This window comes from Coregonus clupeaformis, unplaced genomic scaffold (assembly GCF_020615455.1).
Source record: "Coregonus clupeaformis isolate EN_2021a unplaced genomic scaffold, ASM2061545v1 scaf1051, whole genome shotgun sequence".
Taxonomy (NCBI): Eukaryota; Metazoa; Chordata; class Actinopteri; order Salmoniformes; family Salmonidae; genus Coregonus; species Coregonus clupeaformis.
This window is the reverse complement of record NW_025534505.1, coordinates 51,568-64,115: the sequence shown is the minus strand read 5'-3', so window position 1 is coordinate 64,115 and position 12,548 is coordinate 51,568.

The window sequence follows — 12,548 nt, the reverse complement described above, 5'->3', positions numbered from 1 at the left end:
TCACTGTACCCATATGTGTTTGTGTGTGTATCTGGAAGTCTGTACAGTAAAATACAGTATGTGTGTGTGATTTTCAATAACGGCCACTGAGACTTTAACCGTGCTGAGACATAGACAGAGGGCTCGGTGTAGGGTATGTACGTGTAACTACGCAGGCAAACTTGCTGTGTAACCCGCCCCTCCTCAGCCAGTTTGAACGAGTTATCCCGAAAGTGAAAAACAGAGCAGAGGAGGGGGGCTAGAGTACGAAGAGATGCCAACACAGAGCTTCTCAGTTTACTGTGGGCTATTTTGCTACTGCAACCCCTGAATCTCCCCCGTTGTTTCCCTCAACAAGCTGGCAAATTAGCACAAAGGTCATTCCAGCTTGCCCAGGAACACAGATGTGCACCCCAGTAAACTCCACCGAAATAAACACCCCCACAAAGGTTGAGCCGCTTTCCCCAGCCAAACCTGACGCCAATGTTCTCCTATGACCTGCCAGAAACATTGTGATGATGTGAATGAAGGCCAGTTGCGACAGATGAGCGATCCTTGAAGGACTATTAGTTCTTCATTGCATCTAGAAAGGGAGTAATGATTATAGACTGCGTTGATATAGTGCTTTTTACAAGCGCTCCAAGTGCTCGTAGTTTTATGTAAGAGGGGGAAAGCCACTCAGGAGCATGACTTTAAGTGACGGAATGTTACCAGGCATGTGAGAAATTCTCCAGCTTGCAGCCTGTACTCGAGGACGTTAAGGGACGAGTCGCTGTATGCCTCATGCCTATGGAGACGGGCTAGGATTTCACTATGCAGACTTTTCCCTTGCATGTCAACAAGTTCACATATAGGCTACATACACTTCACGTCAAGGTGGACGAGATGGGGGATGGTTAGTAATGTAACTCACAGGGGCCCTATAGGGGGAGGGGCAGGAAGACGTATATATTTACACACCGGACAGTGTTTGAGTATACCTCCACAGATCAGTAGCTTGGGCCTGGAGGAATGTCTCCTGTGTTTGTAGTAACTCTGTGAGTGGTCATTATTGTGATGAAAAGGGCACTAATGACAGCCGTTTAGGCTCTCACCCAGAATGCTCCATTGTTTACTCCCTCAGTCTCTTTCCCTTTCGTCCAGGCTTATTTTTGCCTCCTGATTTATGGATTGTGGGTGTGTTTTGGGGTAAACACAGGGGTTGGAGGTATGGAAGTATGTTACCTATGGGCTATATGGGACGAGTGTTGGCAATGGCATTATGGTCATGGTCGGTAACCCGGGTTCTCAAACAGGTTTGGCCTGACAACGACAATGGAGTTGGCTGAAGTTTATACAGATTGGCACACAGTCCAGCTGGGTGGGTAGGTGGGTAAGTGCCCGATCCACTATGCAAGGGGTGTTGACCACAGTTTACTCTTGGACCCAGCATGTGTGTGTGTGTGCGCGCATGTGTGCGTGTGTGTGTGTGTGTGCGTTTGTGTGATTAAGCAAACACAAACGTGTGCTTGTGTCCTATAAACAGGTTTGCACACACTCACACACTTCTACAGCAGTATGCTGTGTGGCTGCTCATGTTTTAAGTGCCTGTTGGGAATGGCAGTAGAATGAGCTCTTTTCCTAGCTCTACTATTCCAACTGTTGCGTAACAAAAACTATGAAGTGCCCATTCACCTCTCATCGTCCCAAAACAGACATCCATTTTTGTTGTACTTTCCATCAAGATTTGCGATTTCAGATTACATAAACTTGTACTATAATGCCAAAATCATGTTTTCCGAGCGAATTTATAGGTTTGTATACATTCTACAGATTCTAAACATACGGAACATACTCTGTTCATGGGCTGTGATACATGTTGTGTACATTCCCCTATGTATGTATTTGGACAGTGATGCTAAAATGTTTAATTTGTCTCTATACTCCAGAATTTCCAGAATGTCACCTTTTATTTGAGGGTATTTTCATACATATCTGTTTTACCGTTTCGAAATGAAAGCACTCTATATATCTAGTCTCCCCATTTGAAGATGTCTTAAGTATTGGGACAAATTTCACTTATAGTGTATTAAAGTAGTCAAAAGTGTAGTATTTTGTCCCATATTCCTAGCACATTTTTTTTATTTATTTTTTATTTCACCTTTATTTAACCAGGTAATCCAGTTGAGAACAGGTTCTCATTTACAACTGCGACCTGGCCAAGATAAAGCAAAGCAGTGCAATAAAAACAACACAGAGTTACATATGGGGTAAAAAACATAAAGTCAAAAATACAACAGAAAATATATATACAGTGTGTGCAAATGTAGCAAGTTATGGAGGTAAGGCAATAAATAGGCTATAGTGCAAAATAATTACAATAGTATTAACACTGGAATGCTAGATGTGCAAGAGATTATGTGCAAATAGAGATACTGGGGTGCAAAAGAGCAAAATAAATAACAATATAGGGATGAGGTAGTTGGGTGGGCTAATTTCAGATGGGCTGTGTACAGGTGCAGTGATCGGTAAGGTGCTCTGACAACTGATGCTTAAAGTTATTGAGGGAGATAAGAGTCTCCAGCTTCAGAGATTTTTGCAATTCGTTCCAGTCATTGGCAGCAGAGAACTGGAAGGAATGGCGGCCAAAGGAGGTGTTGGCTTTGGGAATGACCAGTGAGATATACCTGCTGGAGCGCAGACTACGGGTGGGTGCTGCTATGGTGACCAATGAGCTAAGATAAGGCGGGGATTTGCCTAGCAGTGATTTATAGATGGCCTGGAGCCAGTGGGTTTGACGACGAACATGTAGTGAGGACCAGCCAACAAGAGCGTACAGGTCACAGTGGTGGGTAGTGTATGGGGCTTTGGAGACAAAACGGATGGCACTGTGATAGACTACATCCAATTTGCTGAGTAGAGTGTTGGAGGCTATTTTGTAAATGACATCGCCGAAGTCAAGGATCGGTAGGATAGTCAGTTTTACGAGGGCATGTTTGGCAGCATGAGTGAAGGAGGCTTTGTTGCGAAATAGGAAGCCGATTCTAGATTTAACTTTGGATTGGAGATTCTTTATGTGAGTCTGGAAGTTGAGTTTACAGTCTAACCAGACACCTAGGTATTTGTAGTTGTCCACATACTCTAGGTCAGACCCGTCGAGAGTGGTGATTCTAGTCGGGTGGGCGGGTGCCAGCAGCGTTCGATTGAAAAGCATGCATTTAGTTTTACTAGTGTTTAAGAGCAGTTGGAGGCTACTGAAGGAGTGTTGTATGGCATTGAAGCTCGTTTGGAGGTTTGTTAACACAGTGTCCAATGAAGGGCCAGATGTATACAAAATGGTGTCGTCTGCGTAGAGGTGGATCTGAGAGTCACCAGCAGCAAGAGCGACATCATTGATATACACGGAGAAAAGTGTCGGCCCAAGAATTGAACCCTGTGGCACCCCCATAGAGACTGCCATAGGTCCAGACAACAGGCCCTCCGATTTGACACACTGAACTCTATCTGAGAAGTAGTTGGTGAACCAGGCGAGGCAGTCATTTGAGAAACCAAGGCTATTTAGTCTGCCAATAAGAATGTGGTGGTTGACAGAGTCGAAAGCCTTGGCCAGGTCGATGAAGACGGCTGCACAGTACTGTCTATTATCAATCGCGGTTATAATATTGTTTAGGACCTTGAGCGTGGCTGAAGTGCACCCATGACCAGCTCAGAAACCGGATTGCATAGCGGAGAAGGTACGGTGGTATTCGAAATGGTCGGTGATCTGTTTGTTAACTTGGCTTTCAAATACTTTCGAAAGGCAGGGCAGGATGGATATAGGTCTGTAGCAGTTTGGATCTAGAGTGTCACCCCCTTTGAAGAGGGGGATGACCGCGTCAGCTTTCCAATCTCTGGGGATCTCAGACGTTATGAAAGAGAGGTTGAACAGACTAGTAATAGGGGTTGCGACAATTTCGGCGGCTAGTTTTAGAAAGAAAGGGTCCAGATTGTCTAGCCCAGCTGATTTGTAGGGGTCCAGATTTTGCAGCGCTTTCAAAACATCAGCTGTCTGAATTTGTGTGAAGGAGAAGCGGGGGGGGCATGGGCAAGTTGCAGCAGAGGGTGCAGAGTTGGTGGCCGGGGTAGTGGTAGCCAGATGGAAAGCATGGTGACTTTATGATGACTGCATAAAGGTTGTGACTCTACTACAAACTTGGATGCATTTACAGCTTGTTTTGGTTGTGTTTCGGATGTTTTGTCCAATAGGAAGTGAATGGTGAATAATGTATTGTATCATTTGGGGGTCACTTTTATTGTAAGTAAGAAAATAAGATGTTTGATCACCCTGTTGCAGGATAATGTTGCTGCTATGCAGGACATGTTTTACTTGTAGTGTAAAAAGGCTTCTGAAGTTTGTAATTTCCACTTAGAAAATTCAGATAGATTTTTCCCTTATGAAAAATGTATCAACCCCTACAAAAATGTCCATTAATTATAATCCACATAATAATTCACATTTCCTGTTGCTGTAGGATTATTTTCTTGCTGTAGCAAACTGGCTCAAATTAAGATCCTATGTGTGTACATGAATGTGGATGCTACCATGATTATGGATAATCATGAATGAATCGTGAATGATGAGTGAGAAATTTACAGAGGGACAAAGATCATATATAGGTAGAGAACATTAAACAGAACAAGGCTATGTCAATGACTCAATTTAGAAAAAAATGCAAATAGAACCTCATAGTCCCAAGCTCTCCATTGGGCAAAACGTAACCCAAAACATAACCAAAACCAACTGCAAATGCATCCAATAAGTTTGTAGAGTCACAAGCTTGATGTTGTCATTGCGTGCTAGGAATATTGGAACAAATACTAAACTTTGGACTACTTTGGTACACTATAAGTGAAATACTCTGTGGTCCTCTGTAGCTCAGCTGGTAGAGCACGGCGCTTGTAACGCCAAGGTAGTGGGTTCGATCCCCGGGACCACCCGTACACAAAAAAAATGTATGCACGCATGACTGTAAGTCGCTTTGGATAAAAGCGTCTGCTAAATGGCTTATTATTATTATAAATCTGTCCACATACTTATGACATAAAATTATATATAAAGTGCTTTCATTTCTAAACGGTAAGTCAGATATGTATGAAAATGCCCTCAAATAAAAGGTGACATTCTGTACTGTCTCTTCATATGAAACATTTTATCTCAAATCTCAAATTCTGGATGTATACAGAACCCCTATCATAGTGTTCCAATCATTCTTCATTCTTATGACATAGATGGGCTACGCAGGTTAAAGAATCAACACTATCTTTGTCCGACAACACCACAATACCAGTTCAATGGGAAAACACAAGTGACAATCCTCACAGTCATTGAGGACCACTAACTACAGTACAATGCTCCTCTATCAGTCTATTTCTTGGCATCCCATGTGGAGCATTATGCAAACACACGGAAGAGTGTGAGTGTGACAGCGTACTTGTTTTCCTCATTCATTCAGATGTGTGGCATCTAATAATGTTGCTGCCTCCCCGAAGCAGTTACTTAAAACTCTCTGCTGAGCCAAGGACAGGGAGGTTTGGAGAACTTGGACCCTGCAAACTCTGCATCTATGTTGTGTGTGCTCACAGCAAACATGTTACTGGGTGTCACAGGAGGTTGGTGGCACCTTAATTGGGGAGGACGGGCTCGTGGTAATGGCTGGAGCGGAATGAGTTGAACGGTATCAAATACATCAAATACATGGTTTCTATGTGTTTGATGCCATTCCATTCGCTCCATTCCAGCCATTATTATGAGCCGTCCTCCCCTCAGCAGCCTGTGCTGGGTGTATGTTTGTCTCTACGTGTTTGTAAAGATGAGTAGAGCTTAGATGCATGTCAAAATCAATCTTTGAAATATATTAGGAGTTCTGTCCTATTCCTATTTTATGGATCATAGTTAAATGGTATGTGACTTGTTTGTGTAACATGCATTGCCTGAGGTGGTAGTGTCAATAAAGAATTTCCAATGAAGTTCTTACCTCATTGACTATCATTTAGCCTGTGAGGTTGAATATAGCACTCTGATGGTAGTAAATACAGCAGGTATGCAGTAAATTGAGTAAATATATAACGAAACTAAACATGGCTTACCTGAGTAGGTTTGAATGTCAGTCATATGACAAGAAATAACAACTTGATCATAAACAGCTACTGTTTATTAATCATTATCAACTCCATGACTCTGTGTTCCAATGCTTTGATTATCCATTATCCTGTTTATCATCTTGGATTATGACTTTATCAACTGATATAGCTGTATATGGCAATTACTGTGCAATAATTAAGTATTCATATATACAGTTGATGGCAAACTAATGGTAATTTAGTGCAGAACAAACCCACCATTGGTTTGCATTGGTTTTCCATCAATATTTGTCTTTAGCATCAACATGTTGATGGGGGAGTTGTCACTGGACACACTGGACGACTCAAGGTTGAGTACCAAATGGCACCCTATTCCCTAGTGCACTACTTTTGTCCAGAGTCCTATGGGCCCTGGTCAAAAGTAGTGCACTATAAAGGGAACAGGGTGCAATGTGGGATGCAGCCTGTCAGGACCCCCTGGGAAGAGTTGATATCAGTCCAATCCAGCCACTAGGCTCTGACTAAAGGAACCATACTGTGTTTGGTATGGAGAGGAGGGTCAGCCAGTTGGAATCTTTCCAGGGTTGCTCTCTTTACATAAGGTGCTATTTCGATGGGGAACATTCTGTGCACGTACTGATGGTGCACGTACTGTATGTACATTCATGTGACAGCTAGGTGCAGAATGCTAAATGCGGATCCATGTCGTGCATGCACATGCTTGTCAATTTCATCATAGGGGACCAATAAGAGGATTCTGTGTGACAGTGTCACAGCGACATCACAGAATGCACACTGATGGGATGGAGTGGAGAAAGGGAGAGAAAAGCTTAATCCCAAATCATCCTCCAGCTCCTGCACTCCTAGATCTAAAGGTGAAGGTGTAGCTTATGGCTAGCTTCTCGCGTGGCGCTGACTGGTAAGACGGCTCACACTAGCTAGCAAGGCAGAGGTCCTGGGTTCGAGCCTCGGTGTGAGCCGAATCAGGAGGAAGCGGTACTTGCTAAGCAATCAGCGTGACGTTCTTTACATAGGCTAGGTATAAGCAGTAGGGTACTTGCTTCTGCTCTGGGGTGAAGCTTCCTGAAGGTACAGATCTAGGATCATCTTCCCAATCCCAACCTTTTCCGTTAATAGGAAAATGCAAAACTGACTCAAGATCTAGGGGAAACGTCACCCTACACACTTGCTTCACCTTATTAGACTGAGTGGAATTTGGCCATATTGCTAACACCTATCCAATCCCTTCAGATCCCCATTAGTGCCTAGAGACTAGAAAGGAGGAGCTGAGGTTTGATTTGGGATTCAGATAACGAAAGATAAAGGAAAAAGGGAGGAGCGCAGTATTGACATCTGCAAAGGTCCAAATACCAATTTAGCAATGCTATGAGGTGTATGGAAGTGGATACTTTGCACACAGCCATAAACAACGACTGGTCTTACAGTCGCCCATGGTGTGTGGGTGTTCCGCTAACTCTGAGATGCGTTCTGGGTAATGGACCATGGTGTATGTGAGTGCACGGTGAGGATCCATGTGTGTATGGATAAAGAGATGGGGATAAAGTACCACAAAGACGTGTTGATCTGTTAGTCATTATTCGCTATATGGGTCACTCAGTTTCTCCATGGACACATCAGCTGTTCAAGAGATGATACCAACACAAAAATGGGCTTGTATATCACTTTGCCTACACATATCAACATACTCTTCATATAACATATCTGAGGCGATCCTGTGCTTTTCTCAAGGCTATATAGTACATTGTCTTAGTGGGGATTTCAAACCCCAACCCATGACTTCAACACTCTTAAATTGTCTCACTGTCTCTTCAGTCTACACATCGTTAGTCACGTTTGTCATGGGGTGACTGTGTACCTTCCTGAATAAAGCCTAGTGCAGAGAGAAACAGAGACCCCCTAATCTCCATGGTCACAGACCCCCAGCAGACTAAGTTGATCCACCACAGACCACCAAGGACCACCATCAGTCACCAACATGCCACCCATTCTATTTGGTTCCTTCAGCAGATTCACTTACCTCTGTAAACATTTATTGTCCTGTCTTGATAAAGAATGCAAATACAAGAAGCCTATTATCTATATACACTGAGAGTACAAAACATAATATTGAGTTGCACCCCCCCCCCTTTGCCCTCAGAACAGCCTCAATTCGTTGGGGCATGGACTCTACAAGGTGTCGAAAGCGTTCCACAGGGATGCTGGCCCATGTTGACTCCAATGCTTCCCACAGTTGTGTCAAGTTGGTTGCATGTCCTTTGGGTGGTTGACCATTCTTGATACACACAGGAAACTGTTGAGCATGAAAAACCCATCAGCGTTGTGTAACAATGACGCTGGGAGTCAGGAAGCAGGTGCAGTTGGTGAGTTTAATAAAGAACATGGAGTTATACAAGAGAAGGGTCTGGACAACGCTGGCAAGGGGGTGGCCCTGAGGGCAAGGAGCGGGCTGGTCCGGACGGCGAAGGTGGAATTCTCAGATGATGTTGTGATCTAGAATGTCGTCCACCGGAACCCAATACCGCTCCTCTGGACCGTACCCTTCCCAGTCCACCAGATACTGTAGCCGACCCCCACAACATCGGGAGTCCAGGAGGGATCTGACGGCATAGGCGGGGCTTCCCTCGATGTCCAGGGGAGGAGGAGGGGTGTCGTGGGGGAAGACTTCAGCCAGAGGACCAGGAACCACCGGCCTGAGGAGGGAAACATGAAAAGAGGGTGAAATCAGGTAGTTAGTGGGGAGCTGTAATCTATATGTCACCTCGTTGACCCTCCGAAGGACCTTGAACGGCCCCACAAACCGGGGGCTCAGCTTCTTACAGGGTATGCGGAGTGGGAGGTTCCTGGTGGAGAGCCAGACGCGATCACCAGGATGGAACATGGGAGCCTCACTGCAGTGGCGATCCGCCTGCTCCTTCTGGCGGCGGATGGCGTGCTGGAGCCTCACGTGGACATTGTTCCATACCTCTTCTGCATGCCTGAACCACTCGTCCACCGCAGGAGCTACAGTCTGGCTCAGGGTCCCCGGAGCCAGGGCTGGCTGATAACCCAGAACACACTGGAAGGGAGTCAGCCCGGTGAAGGAGTGACGCAATTAATTCTGGGCTTACTCCGCCCAATGGAAGGAATCGGGCCCACTCCCCCTGCCGGTCCTGGCAGTGACTCCTCAGGAACCTCCCCAGCTCCTGGTTCATCCTCTCTACCTGCCCGTTAGACTGAGGTCGCTACCCGGAACTGAGGCTGACTGAAACCCCCAGCTTCTCCATGAGGGCTTTCTATACCCGTGACGTGAATTGGGGGCCACGGTCAGAGACGATGTCCTCCGGAAGGCCATCGTGCCAGAAGACCTGCTGGAACAGTGCCTCAGTGACCTGGAGAGCGGTAGGGAGACCAGAGAGAGGGATAAAACGGCAGGATTTAGAGAATCTGTCCACAATCACCAGAATGGTGGTGAAACCATCAGAGGAGGGGAGATCAGTGAGAAAAAATAAAAAACAAAAAAACTGACTGTGCTGATGGCCCACCTTGGCAATGGACAGATGAGACCAGGGATGCTGAGGAACGGGAAGGGGAAGGAGCTTCTCTGCTGGAGTGTGTCCCGGGAAAATTTAGTTTGGGCACATACGGAACAGGAGTTGACGTAGCGAGTGACGTCCTGTGCCAAGGTGGGCCACCAGCACTTTCCAGAGATGGATTGAATAGTGCGGGGGATACCTGGATGTCCAGCGACGACAGCTGTGTGCGCCCAGGTCAGCAGCCGTTCCCTTATCCCTGTGGGACCGTAGGTGCGCTCAGGAGGACAGGTAGTAGGTCGAGTTCCCTCTCCCGGGCCTGGTGAATGTCCACATCTACATCCCAGAGCACGGGGGCTACGAAGCGAGAGGGCGGAACTATGGGTGCACTTAGGACAGGAACCTCTCCTGAGTCGTAGAGACGGGACAAGGGTATTGGCTTTGGTGTTCTTTGAACCTGCGCGATATGTCAGAGTAATCTAGTGAAAAAAAGGGCCCACCTTGCTTGGGGGCGGGTTCAGCCTCCTCACTGTCTGTATGAACTCCAGGTTCCGATGGTCGGTGAGGATGAGAAATGGGTCCTTGGCGCCCTCCAGCCAGTGTCTCCACTCCTCTAATGCCAACTTCACCGCCAGGAGCTCCCGATTGCCGACATCATAGTTCCTCTATGCAGGAGACAGTTTCTTTGAGTAATATGCACATGGATACAATTTCTGAGGATTACCTTGTTGTTGGGACAGGACAGCCCACACACCCACTTCCGAAGCACCCACCTTCACCACAAAGGGCAGTGTAGAATCTGGGTGTTTGAGCAACGGGGCGGAGGTGAAACGTTCCTTATGTAGGCGGAAGGCTTCATCGGCTGCAGGACTCCACCTCAACTTACGGGGACCACCCTTGAGGAGAGAGGTGAGAGGAGAGCTAAAGTTCTTGATGAATCGGCGGTAGATGTTGGTAAACCCCAAAACCCCCTTTATGGTGGATGGGACTGGCCATGACCTGACAGCATCTACCTTCATACTGTCCATCATCACTCTTTGCGGGCCGATCTGGTGACCCAGAAAGGAGACAGCCTCCTGATGGAATTGGCACTTCTCCGCTTTGACATATAGGTGGTTAGCCAGGAGACATTCCAGGACTACTCGGACATAGCCGAGTAGACCAGGATGTTGTCGATATACATGACCACCTGGCGTCCTAGCATGTCCCGGAACACCTTGTGAATGAATGCCTTGAACACTGACAGAGCATTGGCTAAGCCATAAGGCATCACCAAGTACTCGTAGTGACCAGACACTGTGCTGAAAGCTGTTTTCAATTCATCCCACTCCTGGACGCGGATAAGATTGTAGGCCCCGCGGAGCTGTTCGATCACTGCCGGCACCAACGGGAGAGAGTAACAGTATTTAGTGGAGATGGAATTCAAACCTCTGTAATCAATGCATGGGCATAACCCTTCTTTGCCACAAAGAAGAAGAATGCTGACGCAGGGGAGGTGGACGTGCGGATGAAACCCTGTTGGAGCACCTCATGGATGTACTCCTCCATAGCCTTGGTTTCAGCCACCGACAGAGGGTAGATGCGGCTGCGGGAAGGCACAGAGCCTGCAAGCAGGTCGATGGCACAGTCCCAGGGGCAATGAGGGAGACAGGTGGCGCGGGTCTTGGAAAAAAACCTCCCGCAGGTCTTGGTATACCTCCGGGATGTTGGGCTGAAGGGCAACCATAGGTCTCTCAACCGATGTGGAACCACAGGGGATGGGAAAGCAGGTCTTCCGGCATTCGTGTGTCCAGTCCGTGATTGTCATCCTCAACCATGAAATGGTGGGGTTATGGTGTTGGAGCCATGGAAGGCTGAGGATGATCATGTGTACGGGTGCACAGATTAGGAAGGGAATGCTTTCTTGATGTATGGACTCCACGGTGAGGGTGAGTGGGGTTGTGATAGTCCCAGATCCCAGTGGTCAATTATCCAGCGCTTGAACTGGAAACGGAGAGGAGAGTGGGTATGAGGTGATGTTGAGGGAAGTAGCAAGGGTCTGGCCACTAAAATTCCCCACATCACTGGAATCCATTAGAGCTGTAGAAACAATACATGAGGGACAGCCAGCTAGTGAAATCGATACAAAAAGGGTTTGGCGGAAAGTGATGATGGATACTCACGCCTAACCTAGGAGACGGATGATTTAAGGGGCCGTCACTCTGTTCTCGTGGACCCCAGGTTGGGACGTACCAGACACTGTTGAAGCTGGTGCCCCTCTTAACAACAATAGGGACAGAGCCACAGCTGTATCCGACGGCGTCACACAGCCGCGGGGAGGCGTGTGGCCCCTACCTCGATGGGTTCAGGCTCTGACTCAGAACGGTCAACGAAGGAGGGAGAGAGGCGATGGGCGTGCCGATGCTCCCAAAGCAGGTTATCCAGACGGATGGCCATCGCGATGAGTGTTTCCAAGGAGGTGAGGGCGTACTCCGCAGCGGTCTGGCCATCCTGCCGTAGTTGGAGTAGGCACTCACCCCCCTCTCTGCACTCCGGTGGATGATCGAAGACTCCTCTGAACAGAGCCATAAACCCCTTTGAATCATCTGTCCATAGAACGTTCTTCCAAGAGTATTGATGATCATCCGGGTGCTTTTTGGCAAACTTGAGTCAACCTTTTGGACGAGATGGGTCCCATTATGCCTGGGGAAAACCAAACACTGCATTCCACAGTAAGAACATCATACCAAAGGTCAAGCATGGTGGTGGTGGTGTGATGGTTTGGGGATGCTTTTCTGCCACAGGACCTGGACGACTTGCCTTAATAGAAGGAACCATGAATTCTGCTCTGTATCAGAGAATTCTACAGGAGAATGTCAGACCATCCGTCTGTGAGCTGAAGCTGAAGCGCAGCTGGGTCATGCAGCAAGACAATGATCCAAAACACACAATCAAGTCTAC